The following is a 27,340-nucleotide window of genomic DNA, read 5'->3' as shown; positions in this document are numbered from 1 at the left end:
CTCTGGAAATACATCAGTGAACTCATTCACTATCGGAACACTATGCATATCACCACTACTAGCCTCCAAATCACGAACCACATCAAGAAAACCCTGGCAACTCTTGCCTAGCATCCGCTTCGCCTTGATGGCGGAAATCAGATTCTTAGGTGTCTCCGCCTTCTCTCCCTGAAAGGAAAAAGGTAGATCACCTGGAATCCTGAACTCAACTGACTTCCCTCGACAGTCAGTAGAAGCATAATGGCGCGACAGCCAATCCATCCCCAAGATGACATCAAAAGAAAAAACATCAAGCACAATCAAATCAGCACATAATTCTCTATCCTGAATAACCACTGGACAAGAAGGATAAACGACGTCCACTACTACACCTTAGACATAGTATAGACAGAGCTAGAGGTTCACTCAAAACAGATGGTGCAATACCCAATTTCCCAGCAAAGCAAGTAGACACAAACGAATGGGTTGCACCCGCATCAAATAACACCAAAGCATCAGTAAAAGAGATCGGAATGGTACCTTGCACCACGGCATTTGATGCACGCGCATCCTGAGGAGTAAGTGCAAACACTCTGGCCTGACCCTGTGGTTGCTGCTGCGAACTCTGCCCAGTACCATAACCGTTGGAACCTCTACCACCGTTACCACGGCCACCAAAACCTCTGCCACCAGAACCACGGCCCCGCTGGCCACCAAAAGATGCTGCAGGTTGAGAGTACCCTACAGACTGTGTAAACGCAGGTCTCTGCTGCTGATAAGATGACTGCGCCACACTGGAGTTAGACGTCTGCTGCCCAGATGTCGGACACTCCCTGGAAAAATGACCCGGCTGGCCACAAGAAAAACAACCTCCAGGAGCTAACTGACACTGACCATAGTGCCTGCGTCTGCAATTCTGGCAGAACGGAATGTTCGATCCACCACTATACCCGCGTCCTGAACCACGGTTACTTCCACTGCTACTAGAGTTGTACGGAGCACTCCTAGCACTATGCCTCCCTTTGTTGTGAGTACGGCGACTCCCCTTATTGGCCTGAGAAGAGCCACTGTAGTAATTTCCACTACCATACTGCACTAGGGCCTGTTGCCCCACACTAGGAACATCACTCATTCCCTTCTGATTTTGGAAAGGGTCAGAGATCGTCCCAAACTGAATCAACGAATTCTCCATCCGTCGAGCACTATCCACTAACCGAGCAAACTCCATGTCTGTCCCTATCAGCAAAGGGAGAAACTCCGAGCCTAAACCCCTAACATAGCGGTCGTTCACTCGCCCTTGATCACCCTGTAGATATGTAGCAAACCGCCCCAAACGGACAAACTCTGTAGTGTAGTCTATCACTGATTTATCCCCCTTCTTCAAATTCAGCAACTTTTCTCTGAAATTCTCAGTAACAGAGAAGGGTAGATAGTAACCTCTGAACCTGAGCACAAAATCAGCCCAAGACAATGTAGCCATAACTGGCCTGATGTTCTCGCGATACCAGTCCTTAGCTGGACCCTTCAGCGACATCTCCACAAGCATCACTGATTGACGATCAGTAGCTTGAATCCTCTTACTGTTGTACTTAAATTCCTCCAAAAAGTCAAGAGCATCCCCAGTACTATCAAAAGAAGTCGGATTCAACTTCATGTAGGTCATCACCATCTCTCTATCTGTCGGAATGTGACCGACACCAGCAAGTCCACCAATACCAGCTACAGCACCAGCCTGAGGTTGCTGTTGCTGCGCTATCTGACCCAGTACAGTACACTGATTCTGCAGAAGAGTCTGGTTGTTCTGCATCTCGACAATCCCAGCCAAGAAAGTAGTGAAGTCGAACGCCTGCATGTTCGGTGCCTGTTGCACCCCTGGTGCCTGCTGCACATTCGGTGCCTGAACACCTACTGCACCACGTCCTCTAGCTCCACCTCTACCAGCACCAGCTCCTCTACCTCTGCCAGCACCTCTACCTCTACCACGTCCAACATTGGCCGGAACTGGTGGTACGTTCTGATCGACTTCCATGGAAATCGCATCATCAGCCTCAGCTTCTTGCTCTGCCACAGCATGAGCACGAGTACGAACAACATTGTCCATATCCTAAGGATTGAACAAAAATAATTTAAATAACACATAATTCATACCCAAGTATGAAACAAAACAAGTAAAAATTAGGATTTCCCGAGAAATCAACAGCAATAAAATATTCACCCAGGTGAAATAAAATTAACATTTAACTGCATCAAATCAACATATAATGACTGACTCGACGCAACTCTATTGGTGTAGGCAGAATATTTTAAAATCAAAAGATGACGTTTTAAAGACATGACAGAAACCTATATCCGCAGTAGTTCCTAAGACACAACCATACTTAACAGAATAAACACATAGCAAACAAATGGCCTTGGTTTGAAACCAAAGCTCTGATACCAAGTTTGTCACGACCCATTTTCATGAATTGCGACCGGCGCTAGGGTATGGGTAATGTAGTACCAAAACCCATAGCTAGCCTTTCAATTTACATATAAACACATAAACCTGCAGAAAACTAATGCTCGGGGGCAACCGAGACTTCAGCCTAAATCTAGCAGTTATAATATTCAACAGTTAATATAACATGCTTAGCCAATTCCGAGTCTAATATATATTTATCATAAATCAATGTAAATAATATAATATGCCAAAGCAATATAACCAGTCAAACCAATCCGACAAAATATATAATAATAATAAAGACGTCTAGTTACTACTGCGGTCTAAGAATAAAACAGTTTTACAGTTTATCAAAAATAAAAGGAACCTCCGAGGAAAAATAAATGCAGAGATCACCAGACTCTCTCAGATCATAACCCTGGGGAAAATTGGGAAAACAACGGGGTCAGATATACTGAGATGAGTTTATACCACTATCTACATTTATTAAGTGGAAAACCTTTAAAACCATTTAAAACATTTAATAACGATATTACGAATAATAGTTGGAACCCTAATCCACAATTCTAAATAATAAACATAATCCAACAGGTCTGGTCCCGAGAGCTGAGCTACACCGAGTTACCACTGACACACTTATACCAGAGTCCCGAGAGCCGAGCTACACCGAGTTACTCTACTTGGTCCCGAGAGCTATGCTCACACCGAGGTACCACATTACCATCATTACCTTTCCCAGATCATTACCGGTGCGCACGCAGTCCTAATGATGCCCATTAGGTAGCATGTTCCAACTAGTAGCCATAATATAAAAACAGTTCGAAAATATACGTACAATATATATTTAATATTAGGGTTAATGTTATAAAAATTCACGAACTTTACACGTTGTCTCATTTAAATCACGCAGTTTCAATTTTCTCATTTTCATTCACGAACTACCACTTTTTCTCAAATTCATACACGGTGCTGAGGTGTCACGGTTCCATTGGTGTAATTTGCTGAGGTGGATGTCACTTTACACCAGTGAATGAGTGCCACCTCAGCACCGTGTATGAATTTGAGAAAAAGTGGTAGTTCCTGTATAAAAATGAGAAAATTTAAACTACGTGATTAAAATGAGAAAACGTGTAAAGTTCGTGATTTTTTTTGACATTAACCCTTAATATTAAAATAACAATTTACTTAATAAAGCGGTAAATAGTAGGTACAAACTCACTGCTTGCTAATCCACGTGAATACCGGCAAGCAACTAATCCTGGTTCGCCTCTGGAGCACGAACAATAGACGGGTCTAGACAAATAAAATAATTATTAAAAACAGACCCTAACTCTAGAGAGTACTAGACACCACATAGGACTAGCACAAATAACACGTCGGAATTAAACAAGCCAGAACACACAAAAATACCCATTATGTAATAAAGTCCAATTAATATAAGTCTATTTAGTTCTCGCTTAAAATCCAATTTATAAATATTATTTAATAACTTTAAATAATAAATAATTTCCACATAGTGGGTTAGCCGAGTTACCAATAACTACCAAGCTAACCTCACTTGTCGGGTGACCCAAGTCTAACCCGACTCAAAACGATTAGCAATATAAACCCGAGTTTATATTTATAAAATAATTCCATAAAATAATAAACTATTTTAAAAGCGGAACTCAATAACTTCAATTTCAAGTAACCCAAGTTACAACCCAAAAATCTAACCATTTTAAGTTTATAAAAGTTTAGGGACTAAATTGTAATTTAGCCAATTAGGGACTAAATTGTACTTTTGCCAACTTGATATCCGAAATCAAATTTAATTGCTTTTGTTTATAATTAAAACCAACTATAAAATTATTAACCAAAAATCCACTTAATTAAGTTATAAAATAAGTTCGGGGGCTAAATTATAATTTAACCAATTTTATGCCAATTTGATATTCTTAATTAAAACAAATTACCCGAGTAATTATATTAGCTAAATTTATAATAGCTATTGCTCCCAATATTTAATTAATATTCAAATCGGAATCCGTTAATCAATAGATAACATTTAACTTAAGGAATCAATATGTTTAATGCAAAACAAATCAGTGACCTAATCAAACCTTTAGCCAAAAAAAACATCAATTCAGCCAACCATAACCCGCCACCTCTCCTTCTTCTTCCATCATACAACCAAACATGAACCAATTTGCAGTAACAGACATAAAACTCAAGCTTCCCCAAAATTATCAATTCATTAACATAACTCCAGGGATCAAGAATCAACAACCCATGAACCATGGAAGGTATAGCATCCAAAATAAGACAAGAGTTCAATCCTTTGATAAAAAGAGGCATGGCATTAAGATTAAGAACCGAAGCAAAACCAAAACGATAACCCCGACCGAGAGACAAATCACAAACTGAGATTTAATCAAATAACAACTAATATTCTTAGAGATTTATAGTCACAAACATAACAATTTCGTAGCCCAAGGGAAAGAAAGAATCGGCATAAACAATTACTCAAGAAACCGTTTATGTGTGACAAATAATACAGTAAAACGGCGGCGATTGAAACGAGGTCGATTATGTACCGTTTTGCGAAATCGAGATGGGGAAACGTAGATATGGGAGTCTAGAATGTCTGGAAACAAACGGTTTCAATTTCGATCTAGAAACGAGCAAGAACGAATCAGAAAACCGAAAGACGTTTCAAAAGAAAACTGAAATTAAAAGAAACATGAACACTTACTGAACAGCGACCTTTGAAGGACCATTACGGCTTCCATGAACGGCTAGGGTTTATTTGCAGCGTGATCTAGGTTTTTTGTTTAGAAGTCGACTTTAAATAACAAAAGGAAACGGGTCGAAAATGAGTTTGAAGTGGGCCGGATGAAAGGGTTCAAGGGGCTGATATGTTCTCGAACGAGAACAACCCATTTGGGCTTGGTTCTCGTTCGAGAACCCCTGGTCTCGAACAAGACCAGGCCTGGAAAACTGGATTCTCGTTCGAGAATCCCAATTCTCGAACGGAAATTCAGTAAAAACCTTTTTTTTTTTTTAAATAATTAAAAATCAAATGGTTGAACCACAAAATTAACTCAATCCCGACCCAAAATGAATCAGACCATAACACCAATTTTACTTCAAAACGATCAGAATTTTTTTCGGAAAAACGCTGGAAATTTACGGGGTATTACATTTTCACTGAGATAACAAACTCGAGAATAGGAGATAATTCGTCGAGTTTGAAGCCCTACCTCGAGTTTGTACGAATCAGTTGAAAATTTAAATTAGCAATGGAACAAATAAGCAATTTGAATGTGAAATTCATCCTACATTAATCAATGGTTTGATTGCTCCAAAAATCAGAAACTTTCGCATGTCTTTAGTATTTGACACGAACTTTAAATTTTGACATATAAATACACGAACTATCAATTTTTTACATATATAACACGGGCACCGTTTTTGACATAAAACGACACCGTTTTGACCTAAAACGGCACCGTTTTTCACCTAAAACGGAAACTTGGTCATATATGCAAAAAAATTGAAAGTTCGTATATTTATATGCCAAAATTAAAAGTTCGTGTCAAATACCAAAAACACGCGAAAGTTGGTGATTTTTTGTGCATTTAAGCCTTAATCAATTTAGTCTTTTTTTTAAGTTAAAAACATACATGGACAAATAAGCAGCAACAAACACAGAATCGATGAAAGTGCGGCGGCGGGAAAAGTACAATAATGAAATTGATGCGGTAATGTGGTGTCAATATTCAGCAAAAAAGGTTTTTCCCTAATGAAGAGTGCTTTGATAAGATAAGAAGTTAACCTAATTTGGATATTTAAATCTTAATTGTCACATACCTTTTTTATCAAAAAAAATATAATTTCATAACCCATTTAATACTGTTATCATTAATTTTTTTTCAATTGCATAGTGACAAAATATTTATTAATCACAATATCATTTAATTTCGCTTAATGGCTGGAAAAATAAATTATTCACAATATTTTTACATATTATGATAAAATTTATTTTATCATAATAACTGTATTTTTAATATACAGTGACAAAACGGTTTTTGTCAAAACCCTTTGTCACAACAAACATAATTAATTTTTATAGTGACAAAAATATTTGACACAATATTTAATTATCACAGTATTATTTAATTTTAATTAATTGCTGCAAAATAAAATTTATCACAAAAGTCTTTAAATATTATGCTAAAATTTATTTTATCATTATAACTGTATATATTTTCTTCTTTATCATTTATTATCTGCAATTCGTTTTTCTTTCTCTATTTTGTGTATATTTTGTGTTTCATAAGGTTGACATACGGTCGACAAAAGGTTCATTTACGGTTATTATAACTATATTTTAAAATACTGGCACAAAACATTTATTTTGGCAAAATACTTTGTCACAAAAACATATTTATTTTTTTATAGTGACAAATAAATATGACACAATAAACTATAGTGTAAAAATTATTTTTTGAGTTATTCTTTACCATATACTTTATGCAATTCCTTTTTCTTTCTCTATTTTGTGTTTATTTTGTGTTTCATAATGTTAACCTAAGGTTTACATAAGGTTCATTTTGAGTCATTATAACTGTCTTTTTAAAATACGGGAACAAAACATTTGTTTTGGCAAAATATTTTGTCACAAAAACATATTTACTTTTTTTATTGACAAATAAATTTGACACAATAAACAGTAGTGGAAAGAGTGTTTTTCGAGTTATTCTTTAACATATATGTTTTCTGCAATTCTTTTTTCATTCTCTATTTTGTGTTTATTTTGTGTTTCATAAGGTTGACATAAGGTTGATAAAAGGTTCATATTCGGTCGTTATAACTGTATTTTTAAAATACGGGAACAAAACATTTGTTTTGGCAAAATACTTTGTCACAAAAACATATTTACTTTTTTTGCAGTGACGAAAAAATTTGACACAATATTAGTTTATTACAATATCATTTAATTTCTCTTAATTGTTGCAAAAATAAATTTGTCACAACAAATTTACAAATTATGATAAAATTCATTTTATCATCATAACTTTATTTCTAATATACAATAACAAAATGTGTTATTTTGGCAAAATGCTTTGTCACAATAAACATAATTAATTTTTATAGTGATAAAATATATCTAATAGCTGCAAAATAAAATTTGTCACCACTTTTTTAAAATATTATGATAAAATTTAGTTTGTCATAACAAAAATATTTTAAATTACGGCGACAAAACAATTTTTTTCCAAAATAGTTAGTCACAACAAACATAATTAATTTTTATAGTGACAAAAATGGTTGACACAATATGTATTTGTCACAATATCATTTCATTGAACTCTCATTGTGACAGAATATTTTCTTTTTTCACAATTAACCTATTTATTATGACAAAATATAGTTTGTCACATATTTTTTTTGTCACAACAAGCCAATTTTTATAGTGTTTGGATTTGTTTCGTAACGTTTGTAAAAGTTTCAATTAAATTACTTAAAAGGTGAAACGCTTGGATAAACGTTTCGCTTAAATTACTAAAAAGGTGGAACGCTTGGATTTGTTTCGTAACGTTTGTAAACGTTCGACTCAATTTGCTAACAAGGTGAAACGCTTGGATTTGTTTCGTAACATTTGTAAACGTTTGGCTTTCTCACGACCCAATTTTCTGGATCGCGACCGGCGCTAGGGTATGGGTATGGTTATACTGAAACCCGTAGCTAGCCTTGCGGATAACCATACGAACAGATAAACCTGCAAGAAAACCACTGCTTGGGGGCAACCGAGACTCCAACCTAAATTTAACATTTTATATAAACAGTTATATAATAAAATGCTCGATACTAATCCGAGACTCCAAAAACATGCCTTATATATAAAAGATATGAATCCAAAGTAATACATGTCAACATAAGCTTAAACAACAGTCAGACCGTTCTAATATGAATAGTATAAAATAATAAAGACATAACTATCACTACTGCGGTCTAAGATTTTTAAAAGAATGACTATCTTCATTTAAAATCAGAAGTAGATCTCCATAGAATAATGAAAGCTGGAGATCAATCAAAGGCGCTCAAAATCATAAACCTGGAAAAATTGGTAAAACAACGGGGTCAGATATACTAAGATGAGTTCATAATGCTATTTACATTTACTAAGTTTAAAATCCTTAAAACAAATCCTTTTACTAATATACGTAAGATTATGGAAATAACAACATTGAAATGATTCCAGCGTAAGTATGACGTATCATACCGATCCCAGAGTAGACGGGAATAAATCCTCGTCATATACCAGCGTAAGCAAGACATTGGTCTGCCGATCCCAGAGTACTTACCGGTGCACACACTCTCGATACAAGCCTATCGAGCAGCTCGTTTCAATCCAGATCCATAATCGCTTAAAACAGTTCAAAAATATTTATAATACTAAAATAAGATGCGGTATTTAATAAAGCGGTAAATAGCACTACAAACTCACTGATAGCGTATCCACGTGATAATTTGGCAAGCAACCTAAACCTGCTCTGACTCCGAAGCACGAACAGTCGACGGGTCTAGAAAGAAAGCATAGGTTAAAATCAACTCAACCCCTAACTCTAAGAATACTAGACACCACATAGGACTAGTATCTCAATTACGATCCAAAATTCAAGCCAAAGTAAATGCCACAGCATAACATTCATACATCTATGATCCATAGCCAAAGTAATACCAGAGTCAAATAATAAGTTAAGCATTATTGAGTTTCCGTTGAAAATATAATCTGGAATACTTTTATAACTTAATTTAAAACTTTAAAACCAAATGAAAATCCCAGAGTAGTGAATTAGCCTTCAAGCTTAATCTTACATGTCAGGCGACCCAAGTCTAACCTGACCCAATGTTATTCCAGAGTAAAACTAAAGTATAGATCCAGAACCTTTAAATAAAATCAATATTCATTTGAAAAATTGGAACTCAATCATAGCTTAACAACGACGATTCACTTATAAATGAATCTCGGAACTAGTCACAAATGGCCATATCACCAAAAATAGACACCAGTGTATCAAAACACTTAAATATGTTCAATAAGGATTTAAATACGCATTTAAATCAACCAACTCAGATTTGAAACTAGAATAAATCCTTTAACATAAACATGGCATGATATACCCAATCTTATAACAACCAACATGAAATGATTTTCCAAACAATCCTAAACGATACCAACATGTCAAAGTCATACGAACAGCCCCAACAATGTCTATGGGCAGCAACTATAGTGCTTAACGATAACAAAAACCAACCAAAGCTTGAACATGCATTTCAAGCCAATACACCAACCTTAGATTCAACAAACATGCCCAAACAACATAGTATAGATCTAATCATGACACATCAGCCCTAAACATGTATTTCCAGCCACTATCAACATATCAAAACAATAGCGACGTTTCTAATATAAGCATTCCCATCAATCTAGCATTTAACCTAACAATTGATATAAACAACCAAAGTATAGTCTTATACAAATATGATAAACCAAACCTAATCAAACAAATCAGTTCTAACATGCCAAAAAAAATGAATCAATAATCATAACACCCAAAGTATAGGCTTAACCCTAAAACACAAGATTTGATACTTACCAAAGAGAGTTAAGCGGTTAAGCACATCACACGAATCCAAGTGCGGAACGGATCAGAATATTAACGTTCAAGACCTCACACAACATTAGAAAATAAGGGTTCATAAGCCACAAAACAAATTGAACAAGGACATATAATATACTAAGGATACGGTGAGCGAATCACTTACCGGATTCCAATAATTAAAGGAATTGATGTACAACGATCTATCTCAGAGAGTTTTAGTGTAAAAGTATCGGCCAGGGTTTGCAAAAGTGAAAGAAACGGTTTTGGGTTGAATAAGGGGTCTATTTATAGGCCCCGACAAAAATTTACAGGTGAGGCGCGATGCGAGGCGCGTTCGTCCCATCGCGCCTTCACATGCGCACACAAAAAACCTGGTGCGCGTTGGAAGGTGCGATGGCCCATCGTGCCCTCAAACGTGCCTAAAATTTCGATCCAACGGTCAACATTGTTTCTGGCACAACATATCCAAAAATGAGCTTCATCCAACGATTAAATTGAGATATAGATATTTTATCAAAACATGTGAGATTCAGAAGGCACACGAACACAACATCGATTATAATCTGGATACATATCAAAAGGCTATCGGAAAGTCACACCACACATTCGACACATACAAGATACAAATCAAACCCCAATTAAAGTGTCACACTTGCTAAGTCCACCATTAACAATCTGAAACCAAGTCGGAAACACAAAGAAACCATGACGGAGAAACACTAAATATTACAATCTCCCAACTTATATAAAATTCGTCATCGAATTTAACACAACACAACCCACGTACAACATATTATCAAAACTATATGTCGTCCGAAGAAAAACGCACATAGCCAACATAAAGACACATAAACAAGACACCCCAAGTAATCAAGCAAAGCAATTTTTAACAATTCTACATAATGAACTCTGTCTCCCAAGTAACCAACCCAAACTGTAACCAAAGGAATTCCGTGCTTAACGACCTAAGTACATGCGTAAGCAAAAGTCAATAGGTTGTTCCTCGAATGATAACTAAAAACAACCACTTTAATTAACTGAACAATCTTAAAAGGTCACGAAAGCCTTAACACTAACCTCCACTTAACATAAACGATAACGCCCTTTTTAGGCGAAATCAAACGAAGGAATACAGATTCTCTAATATAAAGCTCGACTGAAATACTTAGGATAATCAAGAACTATCCTCGAATCTTTTTCAATGACAACTCTAATCACGATTTCCACTCAGAGAAGGTCAACGCAAGACGAACACAGCAAAAACATATGGGGTATTACATTCTTCCCAACCTATGAAAAATTCGACCTCGAATTTTAAAAACAACAAAACTGAGCACAACCACATATAAACACACCAAAGTAAATCACATAACATATACCCAATGTACTAACATAGCACCAAATATACGAAGTAACACTAAACCCAATGTAACCAAGAATTAAAGATAATGATCACATAACGGACTCCGTCCCCTAAGTATATTCCCCAACTATAACAGAAAATAAAATAAAATAATTGAAACCATAGGCATACCTCACTCATCAATATACGCACTTGCGTAACCACAACTCGACAAGTTGTAACTCGAATGATAACTCAAATCACCCCTTACATAAAACAACAACTCAAATATTCATACCACGCAGGCCCAAAATTTAAAACTTGATAGTTCAGTGCCCAAACTATCATTTGATTAAACAAATATAAACTTCAAATATTATACAACTATAAACATTAAACATCTCACAAGGGAAGTTACCAAAAGTCGCTCGAGTTCCAACAACTATCATAACAACTTTAACAAGGTGTAAGGACAAGCCCGAAACTCAAATCGTAATTCTTATAATACAAAAATATAACTCTTCAAATGAAAACCTTGAATCTCCATTAATAATATCATGCAACCTTCGCCACCTACTTAGCATCTCTACACTTATCATCTCATATCGAAGCATATAAATAACTCGTTACATCAAACGAACGATCTAGTCCATAATCAACTAGATAAGTTCTTGCCAAATTATAGATTAGCCAACTTAAACATAAAGAGAATCGAGCTGTACACAAGACAAGGACTAAGCTCGACAAGACCATCAACCTTAACGAATCCATAAACACGTATGCACATACTGACATTCCAAAGGATATATCACTTTAACTAATAATAACAAAATCTCCAAGATACATACAAATCGACTTATTCATAAAGATTCTTCCACTCATACCATAAGAAAGCATATAGCCCGAAGTTACCCAAGCTAATTTACCACCCACTTACATCCTAACTATATTACATAGACTTAAATTTATTCCACACACAAAAGGTTCAATATCTGAATAAAGCGATATCCAAACTTTAACAATTAAACCCTCAATTAACAGTATCGACCAACCAACTTTGTTGTCAAAACTCACCAATCACGATTTTTGAATCAACTAATTCATAAATCCGAACCGAACTCAAATTCTCAAAATCATCTCACCAAATGTAACTGTAACCTTATATTTAAGAGATCACCTATATCAAATTCACTAGTACTCGGGTCATTGGTTATGCTCAAGTCAAACTTATAGGACAACAAAATTTCCAAAACATAAAATATTTTATTAATATTTTCCAATTATCTTGTAAAGACGTTAACATCTTACACCTCTCTTTCTATACAAAAACCAAAATGCTTTTACCGTTCGAAAACCTCTAGTTTTGAATACACATTAAAGTTTTCAAAACATTCGTATCTGAATTCACAGTTACACCTTACTTTCAAATAAGTTTGTAAATCTATAAAACCGTTCAACTAGCAAAATAATTATTCTCTTAAATTAAAACTTGATAAAATTTATCCTTTATCAAAATGGGAAAATAAATTTACATTGAAAATATCCTCGTTCGCACAATACTCTATATGAAGTATTACCAAAATGTTTAAATAAAATTGAATATGTAAAAATCAAACTTCCTTTAAAATCACATTATATACACACACTTGGAGTATTACCAAATTCCTTGATCCAACAACCCTCAAATCATAAATTGGAAGCTAACTCCTAAGCCTTAAGAACCGACCTCAAAATCCTATCATACTTATAAAAACAATAACTCGAGTGCAATCTTATATTCATTACTAATTCCTATGAAACAAAATTATTCAAATAACATAAAACTGATCATTGCAGCGCAATCATCCTTAATTCATCAGTGTCATCACAGAGTATTTGTCTAGCTACCTTTCGGTAAAAAAAATTCAAAACCAATTAAAATCCATCCTCTTATAAATACATTTATCACATAGTGACTCGCGAGTTCATTTCCAAACATTTTTCTCAATACACCTTATTGATAAAATCCATTTTTACATAATTGTGCGCCAGGGTGATGACCCCTCTCATCCCGAAAGAGTTGCATCCAACTCTAATCATTTCAATGCACGTGATGCATGTACTATTATGCATGTATCAATTATTAATTTCTATTTCGTAGCGTTTGTAAACGTTTTGCTTCAATCGCTAAAAAGGTGAAACGTAATGTTTGGATTTGTTTCGTAACGTTTGTAAACGTTTGGCTTAAATCGCTAAAAAGGTGAAACGCTTGGATTTGTATCGTAATGTTTGTAAACGTTAGGCTTAAATCGCTAAAAAGTTGAAACGCTTGGATTTGTTTCGTTACGTTTGTAAATGTTTAGCTTCAATCGCTAAAAAGGTGAAACGCTTGGATTTGTTTCATAACGTTTGTAAACGTTTGGCTTCAATTGCTAAATAGGTGAAACGTTTGGATTTGTTTCGTATCTTTTGTAAACGTTTGACATAAATCGCTAAAAAGGTGAAACATTATGATTTGTTTCGTAATCTTTGTAAACGTTTGGCTTAAATTGCAAAATAGGTGAAAAAATTTGATTTGTTTCGTAACGTTTGTAAACATTTGGCTTATATTTCTAAAAAGGAGAAACGCTTGGATTTGTTTATTAACGTTTGACTTAAATTGCTAAAAAGGTGAAAATTTTGATTCGTTTCGTAGCGTTAATAAATGTTTGGCTTAAATCACTAAAAAGGTGAAACATTTGGATTTATTTCGTACCGTTTGTAAACGTTTGGCTTAAATCGCTAAAAAGGTGAAACGTTCAGATTTGTTTGGTAATGTTTGTAAATGTTTGGCTTCAATTTCTAAAAAGGTGGAAACGCCTGGATTTGGTTCATAGCCTTTGTAAATGTTTGGCTTAAATCGCTAAAAAGATGAAACGTTTGGATTTGTTTCGTATTGTTTGTAAACGTTTGACTTAAATCGCTAAAAAGGTAAAACGTTTGGATTTCTTTCGTAACCTTTGTAAAAGTTCGGCTTAAATTGCTAAAAACGTGAAAAGCTTTGATTTGTTTCATAACGTTTGTATACGCTTTGCTTAAATTGCTAAAAAGGAGAAACGCTTTAATTTGTTTCGTAAGGTTTGTATACGTTTGGCTTAAATTGCTAAAAAGGAGAAACGCTTGGATTTGTTTCGTAACGTTTGGAATTGTTTCGTAACATTTGTAAACATTTTGGCTTCAATCACTAAAAAGGGGAAACGTTTGGATTAGTTTCGTAACATTTGTACACGTTTGGCTTAAATTGCTAAAAGGTGAAACGTTTGGATTTGTTTCGTAATGTTGTAAACGTTTGGCTTAAATCGCTAAAAAGAGGTATTGGATTTGTTTTGTAACGTTTGTAAACGTTTGGCTTAAATCGCTAAAATGGGGAAACGTTTGGATTTGTTTCTTAGCGTTTGTAAACGTTTGGCCTAAATCGCTAAAAAGGCGAAATGTTTGGATTTTTTTTATAACGATTGTAAAACGTTTGGCTTAAATAGCTAAAAAGGTGAAACGTTTGGATTTGTTTCGCAACGTTTGTAAAAATTTGGCTTAAATCGCTAAAATGGGGAAACATTTGGAGTTGTTTAATAACCTTTGTAAACGTGTGGCTTAAATCGCTAAAAAAGGTGAAACTTATGTGTTTTTTTCCTAATGTTTGTAAACGTTTGGCTTAAATCGTTAAAAAGGGGAAACGCTTGGATTTGTTTCGTAACGTTTGTAAACGTTTTGCTTCAATCGCTAAAAAGGTGAAACGTAATGTTTGGATTTGTTTCGTAACGTTTGTAAACATTTAGCTTAAATCGTTGAAAAGGTGAAACGCTTGGATTTGTAGCGTAAAGTTTGTAAACGTTAGGCTTAAATCGCTAAAAAGGTGAAACGTTTGAATTTTTTTCGTCACGTTTGTAAACGTTTGGCTTAAATTGCTAAAAAGGTGAAACGCTTGGATTTGTTTCGTAACGTTTGTAAACATTTGGCTTCAATCGCTAAATCGGTGAAATGTTTGGATTTGTTTCGTATCGTTTGTAAACGTTTGACTTAAATCGCTAAAAAGGTAAAATATTTGGATATGTTTTGTAACCTTTGTAAACGTTTGGCTTAAATTGCTAAAAAGGTGAAAAGCTTTGATTTTTTTTCGTAATGTTTGTATACGTTTGGCTTAAATTGCTAAAAAGGAGAAACGCTTTAACTTGTTTCATAATGTTTGTATACATTTGGCTTAAATTGCTAAAAAGGAGTAATGCTTGGTTTTTTTTCGTAATGTTTGTAATCGTTTGGCTTAAATTGCTAAAAAGGTGAAACGTTGGATTCGTTTCGTAGCGTTAATAAACTTTTGGCTTAAATCGCTAAAAAGGTGAAACATTTGGATTTATTTCGTATCGTTTGTAAACGTTTGGCTTAAATCGCTAAAAAGGTGAAACACTTGGATTTGTTTCGTAACGTTTGTAAACGTTTATCTTCAATCGCTAAAAAGGTGAAATATTTGGATTTGCTTCGTATTGTTTATAAACGTTTGACTTATATCGCTAAAAAGGTGAAACGTTTGGATATCATTCGTAACCTTTGTAAACGTTTGGCTTAAATTTCTATAAAGGTGAAAAGTTTTGATTTGTTTCGTAACTTTTGTTTACGTTTGGCTTAAATTGCTAAAAAGGTGAAACGTTCGGATTGGTTTCGTATTGTTTGTAAACGTTTGGCTTAAATTGCTAAAAAGGTGAAACGCTTGGATTTGTTTCGTAACGTTTGTAAACGTTTGGCTTCAATCGCTAAAAAGGTGAAAAGTTTGGATTTGTTTCGTATCGTTTGAGTTAAATTGCTAAAAAGGTGAAATGTTTGGATTTGTTTCGTAACCTTTGTAAATGTTTGGCTTAAATTGCTAAAAAGGTGAAAAGCTTTGATTTGTTTCGTAATGTTTGCATACGTTTGGCTTAAATTGCTAAAAAGGAGAAATGCTTTAATTTGTTTCGTAATGTTTGTATACGCTTGGCTTAAATCGCAAAAAAGGATAAACGCTTGGATTTGTTTCGTAACGTTTGTAAACGTTTTGCTTAAATCGCTAAAAAAGTGAAATATTTGGATTTGTTTCGTAATGTTTGTAAACATGTGGCTTCAATCGCAAAAAGGGGAAACATAATGTTTTGATTTGTTTCTTTACGTTTTAAACGTGTTGGCTTATATCGCTAAAATGGGACAATATATGGATTTGTTCGTAACGTTTGGCGTAAATTGCTAAAAAGGTGAAACGCTTGGTTTTGTTTCGTAATGTTTGTAAAGGTTTGGCTTAAATCGCTAAAAATATGAAACATTTGGATTTGTTTCGTAATGTTTAAACATTTGGTTTTGTTTCGTAACGTTTGTAAACGTTTGGCTTAAATCGCTAAAAAGGTGAAACGCTTGGATTTGTATCGTAACGTTTGTAAACGTTTGGCATAAAGTGCTAAAAAGGTAAAAAGGCTTGGATTTGTTTTGTAAAATTTGTAAACACTTAGCTTAAATTGCTAAAAAGGTGAAACATTTGGAGTTGTTTCATAACCTTTGTAACCATTTAGCTTAAATCGCTAAAAAGGTGAAACTTTTGTATTTGTTTCGTAATGTTTGTAAACGTTTGGCTTAAATCGCTAAAAAGGTGAAACGTTTGGATTTGTTTCGTAACGTTTGTAAACGTTTTTCATCAATCGGTTAAAAAGGTGAAACCTAATGTTTGGATTTCTTTCGTAACGTTTTAAACATTTTGGCTTCAATCGATAAAATGGGGAAACATTTGGATTTGTTTGTAACGTTTGTAAACGTTCGGCTTAAATTGCTAAAAAGTTGAAATTTTTGGATTTATTTTGTAACGTTTAGCTTAAATCGCTAAAAAGGTGAAACATTTGGAGTTGTTTTATAACCTTTATAAAAGTTTGGCTTAAATCGCTAAAAAGGTGAAACTTTTGTATTTGTTTCGTAAAGTTTGTAAACGTTTGGCTTATGTCCCTAAAAAGGTGAAACGTTTGGATTTGTTTCGTAACTTTTGTAAACATTTTGCTTCAATCGCTAAAAAGGTGAAACATAATGTTTGGATTTGTTTCAACGTTTGTAAACGTTTGGCTTAAGTCGTTGAAAAGGTGAAACGCTTGGATTTGTTTCGTAATGTTTGTAAACGTTAGGCATAAATCGCTAAAAAGGTTAAATATTTGGATTTGTTTCATCACGTTTGTAAACGTTTGGCTTAAGTTGCTAAAAAGGTGAAACGCTTGGATTTGTTTCGTAACGTTTGTAAACGTTTGCCTTAAATCGCTAAAAAGGTGAAACATTTGGATTTGTTTCGTAACCTTTGTAAACATTTGGCTTAAATTGCTAAAAAGGTGAGAAGCTTTGATTTGTTTCGTAACGTTTGTATACGTTTGGCTTAAATTGCTAAAAAGGAGAAACGCTTTGATTTGTTTCGTAACGTTTGTAAACATTTGGCTTAAATTGCTAAAAACCTGAAAATTTGGATTCATTTCGTAGCATTAATAAACGTTTGGCTTAAATCGCTAAAAAGGTGAAACGTTTGGATTTGTTTCGTACCGTTTGTAAACGTTTGGCTTAAATCGCTAAAAAGGTGATACGTTTGGATTTGTTTCGTTATGTTTGTAAACGTTTGGCTTAAATTGCGAAAAAGGTGGAAACGCTTTGATTTGATTCGTAACGTTTGTAAACGTTTTCCTTCAATCGCTAAAAAGGTGAAACGTTTGGATTTGTTTCGTATTGTTTGTAAACGTTTGACTTAAATCGCTAAAAAGGTGAAACGTTTGGATTTCTTCTTAACATTTGTAAATGTTTGGCTTAAATTGCTAAAAAGGTAAAAAGTTTTGATTTGTTTCATAACGTTTGTATATATTTGGCTTAAATTGCTAAAAAGGAGAAACGCTTTAATTTGTTTCCTAACGTTTGTATATGTTTGGCTTAAATTGCTAAAAAGGAGAAACCCTTTGATTTGTTTCGTAACGTTTGTAATCGTTTGGCTTAAATTGCTAAAAAGGTGAAAATTTGGATTCGTTTTGTAGCGTTAATAAACGTTTGTCTTAAATCGCTAAAAAGGTAAAACGTTTGGATTGTTTCGTACCGTTTGTAAACGTTTGGCTTAAATAGCGAAAATGGTGAAACGTTTGGATTTGTTTCATAATGTTTGTAAGCATTTGGCTTAAATTGCTAAAAAGGTGGAAACGCTTGATTTGTTTCATGACGTTTGTAAACGTTTGGCTTAAATTGCTAAAAATATGAAACGTTTAGATTTATTTTGTAACGTTTGGCTTCAATCGCGAAAAAGGGAAAAAGTTTGGAGATGTTTCGTACCGTTTGTAAACGTTTGGCTTAAATCGCTAAAAAGGTGAAACGTTTGGATTTGTTTCGTAACGTTTTAATCATTTGGCTTAAATCGCTAAAATGGGGAAAATTTTGAATTTGTTTGCTAACGTTTGTAAAGGTTTGGCTAAAATCGATAAAAAGGTGAAACGTTTGAATTTGTTTCGTAACGTTTGTAAATGTTCAGTTTAAATCACTAAAAAAGTACAACGTTTGGATTTGTTTCGTCACGTTTGTAAACGTTTGGCTTACATTGCAAAAAAGGTGAAACGTTTGGATATGTTTTATAACGTTTGTTAACATTTGGCTTAAATTTCTAAAAAGGTGAAACGCTTGAATTTGTTTTGTAACTTTTGTAAACGTTTGGCTTAAATTGCTAAAAAGGTGAAACAAATAAACCATTGTAAACGTTTGGATTTTTTTCGTACCCTTTGTAAACGTTTGGCTTAAATTGCAAAAAAGGGGAAACATTTGGATTTTTTCGTAACCTTTGTAAACGTTTGGCTTATATCGCTAAAAAGGTGAAACCTTTTTTTTGTTTCGTACTATTTGTAAACGTTTGGCTTAAATCGCTAAAATTTTTGAATGTTTGGATTTCTTTCTTAACGTTTGTAAAGTTTGACTTTAACTCCTAAAAAGGGGAAACACTTGTATTTGTTTCGTAACGTTTGTAAACGTTTGGCTAAAATGGCTAAAAAGGTGAAACGCTTAGATTTGTTCCGTAAGGTTTGTAAACGTTTGGCTTAAATTTCTAAAAAGGTGAAACTCTTTGATTTGTTTCATTACGTTTGTAAATGTTTGGCTTAAATTGCTAAAAAAGTTAAACGCTTGGTTTTTGTTTCGTAATGTTTGTAAACGTCTGTCTTAAATTGCTAAAAATGGGAAACGTTTGGATTTGTTTCGCAACGTTTGTAAACGTTTGGCCTAAATTGCTAAAAAGGTGAAACGTTTTGATTTCTTTCGTAACGATTGTAAACGTTTGGCATAAATCGCTAAAAAGGTGAAATGTTTGGATTTGATTCGTAATTTTTGTAAAGGTTTGGCTTAAATTGCTAAAAATGTGAAACTTTTGGATTTGTTCGTAACGTTTAAACGTTTTGTTTTGTTTCGTAACATTTGTAAACGTTTGGCTTAAATCTCTAAAAAGGTGAAATGCTTGGATTTGTTTCGTATCGTTTGTAAATGTTTGGCTTAAAATGCTAAAATGGTGAAATCCTTGGATTTGTTTTGTAACGTTTGTAAATGTTTGGCTTAAATTGCTAAAAAGGTGAAACATTTGGAGTTGTTTCATAACCTTTGTAAACGTTTGGCTTAAATCGCAAAAAAGGTGAAACTTTTGTATTTGTTATTTAATGTTTGTAAACGTTTGGCTTAAATCGCTAAAAAGGTGAAATGTTTGGATTTGTTTCGTAACGTTTGTAAACGTTTGGCTTCAATCGCTAAAATGGGGAAACATAATGTTTGGATTTGTTTCGTAACATTTTAAACGTTTTGGCTTATATCGCTAAAATGGAGAAACATTTGGATTTGTTCGTAACGTTTGGATTTGCATTAATTGGCTAATTTTGAGTGATTAGTCCTTTAACCGGTTATTATTGGATTTGGATGCTTTTGGAAAGTAGTAAACAGTGCTAGCATGCTGAGGGGCAGTTGGATACACATACAAGGTTAAAGATACTTTTAAACCTTGTTGACTTTGAGTGCCTGGCACTCGCGCGGGTTTTTACCATCGGTCTGGTCAGAATTTTCTTTTTGTTAGATCACGAGAGAATTGCGTCTCGTCAATCCAGTTCTACTGGTTCGATCGGGAGTCGATTTTGAGTTTGGGTTAGCCCGGAATCGGCTCTGGAAGTTCCTGGTTTGCTGGGCCTCAGGCTCGTGGGCCCGGTTCATACACTATGTTACATATTTGGACTTCTGGGTCTGTTTTATATCGGGTCTGGCCCGTTACAGTACAAAATATTAAACTACACTCAATTATCTACGCCTGGGTTCAAACTGGCCTGATTTGGAGTCCTGATGGGCGAGGAAACGCGTCTGGAAGTTTGGATCGAAGTCTGGAAGATCTGGGAGGCAAGTTTGGGAGCTGGAAAAGGAAGAACACGGCGCCAAGTTGGAGTGCCGGCGCCGGCAGTATGACGTGGCGGTGCCGCCGGATTCAGCGGCGGCGGCGGCGGTTCGTCGGCAGTTTATGGGTCGTTTTTTTTTTTGCTTTGTTCTTACTCGTTTTGAACTCCGTTTTTAATGCCAAAGTAGTCAAAACAGCATAAAATCGGACAAGGAATCGAAAAAACACATAATCAAAGCGTTTAAAGATCATATTTGAAAAAATATTTTATGGGCAGCAAGTACGATTTTTGGGTTTTCATGGCAAAACTAGCTAAAATCTCATAGAAACATGAATTCTAAGAGTTCTAAATTGATTGTTTTCTGATATTGAACATTAAAAACAGCTAATTACAATGATTAACATGCTTTTTCATCGAATTTTATGGTGTTTATTAAAATCATCGAATTGATTGATTAAGGCTATATAATGGAAAATAAGCAATCATAGGCTAAACATGCATCCTAGAGTACACAAATACAGCAATTATGATAATTATACATGCAAAATATGGCAAAATCAAAAGAACAATATTGAGGGTCCTCAGAAATACCGTTCTGAGTCCTTGGCTCGTTTTCTGGCGAAGTGGATGCGGAATCCAGCTTCGAATCTGTGCAGAGCTTGCGTTCTTGGAGAATCAACACGTGTTTAGTGTTTTCAGGATTGGATTTAGTGTGTGTGTGTGTGAGGTGGCCGAATTCTACTGGTTAATTTTAGGGTTTGTGTGCCACCGTGTCTGATTTCTAGGGTTTGTGTGCCACCCTTAGCCAGGCTGGCTTAAGGCTATATTTATAGTGGTTAATTAGGTTTAGGGTTTGTTTAGAGTCTTCTAGGGTTTAAACTGTTAAGTGATAAGTCATTGGGTGTTAAGATTAGCATGAAACTCTATTTAATTAATTAAATTCGTATTTTGACTTGCTAGCTAAGTAAAAAGGTGTTAAAAGTCTATTTTAGTGCCTGAAAGTTCTAAAAAAGGCTACTAAGGTCCTATGAGTTTGGTCAAGGTCAATTTTAGTCCTTCAAACTTGCAAATTCGCCCATAAACTTCTAAGATATGGCAATTAGTCCAATTTCTATAATTAGATTACAATCTCTTTAGATTTTTATGGGCTATTCAAGCCAAATTACGTTTTAATCCTCCAAGTTTAGAGCTGTGCACAGATTACACCTGCTTAGATTCCTTCAAGCAAATCAAAAGCTCGTCACCCAGACAGATTTCTCTGGAAATCATCATTGGACGCTTCAGTTCCTTATCACTTTTTACCTGTCCGAAAAACAGGTGTCTACAGCTTGGTTTTGTTTCGTAACCTTTGTAAACGTTTGGTTTAAATTGCTAAAAATATGAAACGTTTGTATATGTTTCGTAACCTTTGTAAACGTTTGGCTTTAATCGCTAAAAAGGAGAAACGTTTGGATTTGTTTCGTAACATTTGTAAATGTTTGGCTTAAATCGCTAAAAAGATGAAATGTTTGGATTTGTTTCGTAACGTTTTAAATATTTGGCTTAAATTGCTAAAATGGGGAAACGTTTGAATTTGTTTGCTAACGTTTGTAAACATTTGGCTAAAATCGCTAAAAAGATGAAACGTTTGGTTTTGTTTCGTACTGTTTGTAAACGTTCGGTTTAAATCGCTAAAAAGGTAAAACGTATGAATTTGTTTCTTAATGTTTGTAAACATTTGGCATAAATTTCTAAAAAGGTGAAACACTTGGATTTGTTTTGTAACGTTTGTAAACGTTTAGCTTAAAATTCTAAAAAGGTGAAACGCTTGAATTTGTTTCGTAACGTTTGTAAATGTTTGGCTTAAATTGCTAAAAAGGTGAAACATTTGGATTTGTTTCATAACCTTTATAACGTTTGGCTTAAATAGCTAAAAGGGGAAAAGATTGGATTTTTTTTCGTAACCTTTGTAAACGTTTTGCTTAAATTGCAAAAAAGGTGAAACGTTTAGATTTGTTTCTTAGCGTTTGTAAACGTTTGGCTTAAATCGCTAAAAAGGTGAAACTTTTGGATTTGTTTCGTACCGTTTGTAAACGTTTGGCTTAATCGCTAAAAAGATGAAATGTTAAAATTTGTTTCGTAACGTTTGTAAAGTTTGTCTAAAACTGCCAAAAAGGTAAACGATTGGATTTGTTTCGTAACGTTTGTAAAAGTTTGGCTTAAATTGCTAAAATGGTGAAACGCTTTGTTTTGTTTTGTAACGTTTGTAAACATTTGGCTTACATCGCTAATAATGAGAAACGTTTGTATTTGTTTCATATGTGTGTAAACATTTGGTTTAAATCGCTAAAAAGTTGAAATGTTTGAATTTGTTTCGAAACGTTTGGATTTGTTTCGTAACATTTGTAAACGTTTTGGCTTCAATCACTAAAAAGGGGAAACGTTTGGATTTGTTTCGTAACGTTTGTAAACGTTTGGCTTAAATTGCTAAAAGGGTGAAACGCTTGGATTTGTTTCGTAACGTTTGTAAATATTTCGTTTAAATTACTAAAAAGGTGAAACATTTGGATTTGTATCATAACCTTTGTAAACGTTTGGCTTAAATAGCTGAAAAGGTGAAACGTTTGGATTTATTTCGTAACGTTTGTAAATGTTTGGCTTAAATTGCTAAAAAGGTGAACCGCTTGGATTTGTTTAGTAACGTTTGTAAATGTTTGGCTTAAATAACTAAAAAGGTGAAACGCTTGGATTTGTTTCGTAACGTTTGTAAACGTTCTGCCTAAATTGATAAAAAAACGTGAAAGGCTTGGTTTTGTTTCGTAACGTTTGTAAACATTTGGCTTACATAGCTAAAAATGAGAAACGTTTGAATTTGTGGTTTTTTTTCGTAACATTTGTAAACGTTTGGCTTAAATTGCGACAAGGTGAAACGTTTGGATTTGTTTCGTAATGTTTGTAAACGTTTGGCTTAAATCGCTATAAAGAGGAAACGTTTGGATTTGTTTTGTAACGTTTGGCTTAAATCGCTAAAATGGGGAAACGTTTGGATTTGTTTCTTAGCGTTTGTAAAAGTTTGGCTTAAATCGTTAAAAAGGCGAAACATTTGAATTTGTTTCACAACGTTTGTAAACATTTGGCTTAAATTCCTAAAAAGGTGAAACGCTTGGATATATTTCGTAACGTTTATAAACGTTAACTTTTATTGCTAAAAAGGTGAAAATTTTGGAATTGTTTCGTAACGTTTGTAAACGTTTAGCGTAAATTGCTAAAAAGGCGAAACGTTTGGATTTGTTTCATACGTTTGTAAATGTTTGGCTTAAATTGTTCAAATGGTGAAATATTTGGATTTGTTTCGTAACGTTCGTCAATGTTTGGCTTAAATCGCTAAAACGGTGAAACGTTTGGATTTGTTTCGTAACAATTGTAAATGTTTGGATTAAATCGCTAAAAAGGTGAAACATTTGGATTTGTTTCGTAACGTTTGTAAACGTTTGGCATAAATTGCTAAAAAGGTGAACGTTTGTATTTGTTTCGTAACGTTTGTAAACGTTTGGCTTAAATCGCTATAAAGGTGAACGTTTGGATTTGTTTCGTAACGTTTGTAAATGTTTGGCTTAAATCGCTAAAAGGTGAATGTGTGGATTTGTTTCGTAAAGTTTGTAAACGTTTGGCTTAAATTGCTAAAACGGTGAAACATTTGGATTTGTTTCGTATCGTCTATTAACGTTTAACTTAAATCTTTAATAAGGTGAAACGTATATATTTGTTTTGTATTGTTTGTAAACGTTTGACTTAAATCGTTAATAAAGTGAAACGCTTTGATTTTTTCGTAACGTTTGTATACGTTTGGCTTATTTTGCTAAAAAGGAGAAACGCTTTGATATGTTTCGTAATGTTTGTATCTGTTTGGCTTAAATTGCGAAAAAGGAGAAATGCTTGGATTTGTTTCGTAACATTTGTAAACGTTTGGCTTAAATTGCTAAAAAGGGGAAACGTTTAGGATTTTTTTGTACCGTTTGTAAACATTTGGCTTAAATCTCTAAAAAGGTGAAATGTTTGGATTTGTTTCGTAACGTTTGTCAACGTTTGGCTTAAATCTCTAAAAAGGTGTTACGTTTGGATTTGTTTCGTAACGTTTGTAAACTTTTGGCTTATATTGCTAAATGGGGAAACGTTTGGATTTGTTTCGTAACGTTTGTAAAGGTTGAGCTTAAATCGCTAAAAAGGTGAACATTTGGATTTGTTTCGTAACATTTGTTAATGCTTGGCTTAAATCGCTAAAAAGGTGAAACTTTTGAATTTGTTTGCTAACGTTGGGATTTCTTCTTAACATTTGTAAATGTTTGGCTTAAATTGCTAAAAAGGTAAAAAGTTTTGATTTGTTTCGTAACGTTTGTATATATTTGGCTTAAATTGCTAAAAAGGAGAAACGCTTTAATTTGTTTCCTAACGTTTGTATATGTTTGGCTTAAATTGCTAAAAAGGAGAAACCCTTTGATTTGTTTCGTAACGTTTGTAATCGTTTGGCTTAAATTGCTAAAAAGGTGAAAATTTGGATTCGTTTTGTAGCGTTAATAAACGTTTGTCTTAAATCGCTAAAAAGGTAAAACGTTTGGATTGTTTCGTACCGTTTGTAAACGTTTGGCTTAAATAGCGAAAATGGTGAAACGTTTGGATTTGTTTCATAATGTTTGTAAGCATTTGGCTTAAATTGCTAAAAAGGTGGAAACGCTTGATTTGTTTCATGACGTTTGTAAACGTTTGGCTTAAATTGCTAAAAATATGAAACGTTTAGATTTATTTTGTAACGTTTGGCTTCAATCGCGAAAAAGGGAAAAAGTTTGGATTTGTTTCGTACCGTTTGTAAACGTTTGGCTTAAATCGCTAAAAAGGTGAAACGTTTGGATTTGTTTCGTAACGTTTTAATCATTTGGCTTAAATCGCTAAAATGGGGAAAATTTTGAATTTGTTTGCTAACGTTTGTAAAGGTTTGGCTAAAATCGATAAAAAGGTGAAACGTTTGAATTTGTTTCGTAACGTTTGTAAATGTTCAGTTTAAATCACTAAAAAAGTACAACGTTTGGATTTGTTTCGTCACGTTTGTAAACGTTTGGCATAAATTGCAAAAAAGGTGAAACGTTTGGATATGTTTCATAACGTTTGTTAACATTTGGCTTAAATTTCTAAAAAGGTGAAACGCTTGAATTTTTTTTGTAACTTTTGTAAACGTTTGGCTTAAATTGCTAAAAAGGTGAAACAAATAAACCATTGTAAACGTTTGGATTTTTTTCGTAACCTTTGTAAACGTTTGGCTTAAATTGCAAAAAAGAGGAAACATTTGGATTTTTTTCGTAACCTTTGTAAACGTTTGGCTTATATCGCTAAAAAGGTGAAACTTTTTTTTTGTTTCGTACTGTTTCTAAACGTTTGGCTTAAATCGCTAAAAATGTTGAATGTTTGGATTTCTTTCTTAACGTTTGTAAAGTTTGACTTTAACTGCTAAAAAGGGGAAACACTTGTATTTGTTTCGTAACATTTGTAAACGTTTGGCTAAAATGGCTAAAAAGGTGAAACGCTTAGATTTGTTCCGTAAGGTTTGTAAACGTTTGGCTTAAATTTCTAAAAAGGTGAAACTCTTTGATTTGTTTCATTACGTTTGTAAATGTTTGGCTTAAATTGCTAAAAAAGTTAAACGCTTGGTTTTTGTTTCGTAATGTTTGTAAACGTTTGTCTTAAATTGCTAAAAATGGGAAACGTTTGGATTTGTTTCGCAACGTTTGTAAACGTTTGGCCTAAATTGCTAAAAAGGTGAAACGTTTTGATTTCTTTCCTAACGATTGTAAACGTTTGGGATAAATCGCTAAAAAGGTGAAATGTTTGGATTTGTTTCGTAATTTTTGTAAAGGTTTGGCTTAAATTGCTAAAAATGTGAAACTTTTGGATTTGTTCGTAACGTTTAAACGTTTTGTTTTGTTTCGTAACGTTTGTAAACGTTTGGCTTAAATCTCTAAAAAGGTGAAACGCTTGGATTTGTTTCGTATCGTTTGTAAATGTTTGGCTTAAAATGCTAAAATGGTGAAATCCTTGGATTTGTTTTGTAACGTTTGTAAATGTTTGGCTTAAATTGCTAAAAAGGTGAAACATTTGGAGTTGTTTCATAACCTTTGTAAACGTTTGGCTTAAATCGCAAAAAAGGTGAAACTTTTGTATTTGTTATGTAATGTTTGTAAACGTTTGGCTTAAATCGCTAAAAAGGTGAAATGTTTGGATTTGTTTCGTAACGTTTGTAAACGTTTGGCTTCAATCGCTAAAAAGGGGAAACATAATGTTTGGATTTGTTTCGTAACGTTTTAAACGTTTTGGCTTATATCGCTAAAATGGAGAAACATTTGGATTTGTTCGTAACGTTTGGATTTGCATTAATTGGCTAATTTTGAGTGATTAGTCCTTTAACCGGTTATTATTGGATTTGGATGCTTTTGGAAAGTAGTAAACAGTGCTAGCATGCTGAGGGGCAGTTGGATACACATACAAGGTTAAAGATACTTTTAAACCT

This window comes from Mercurialis annua, linkage group LG1-X (assembly GCF_937616625.2).
Source record: "Mercurialis annua linkage group LG1-X, ddMerAnnu1.2, whole genome shotgun sequence".
NCBI lineage: Eukaryota > Viridiplantae > Streptophyta > Magnoliopsida > Malpighiales > Euphorbiaceae > Mercurialis > Mercurialis annua.
This window is presented reverse-complemented; position numbering follows the sequence as displayed.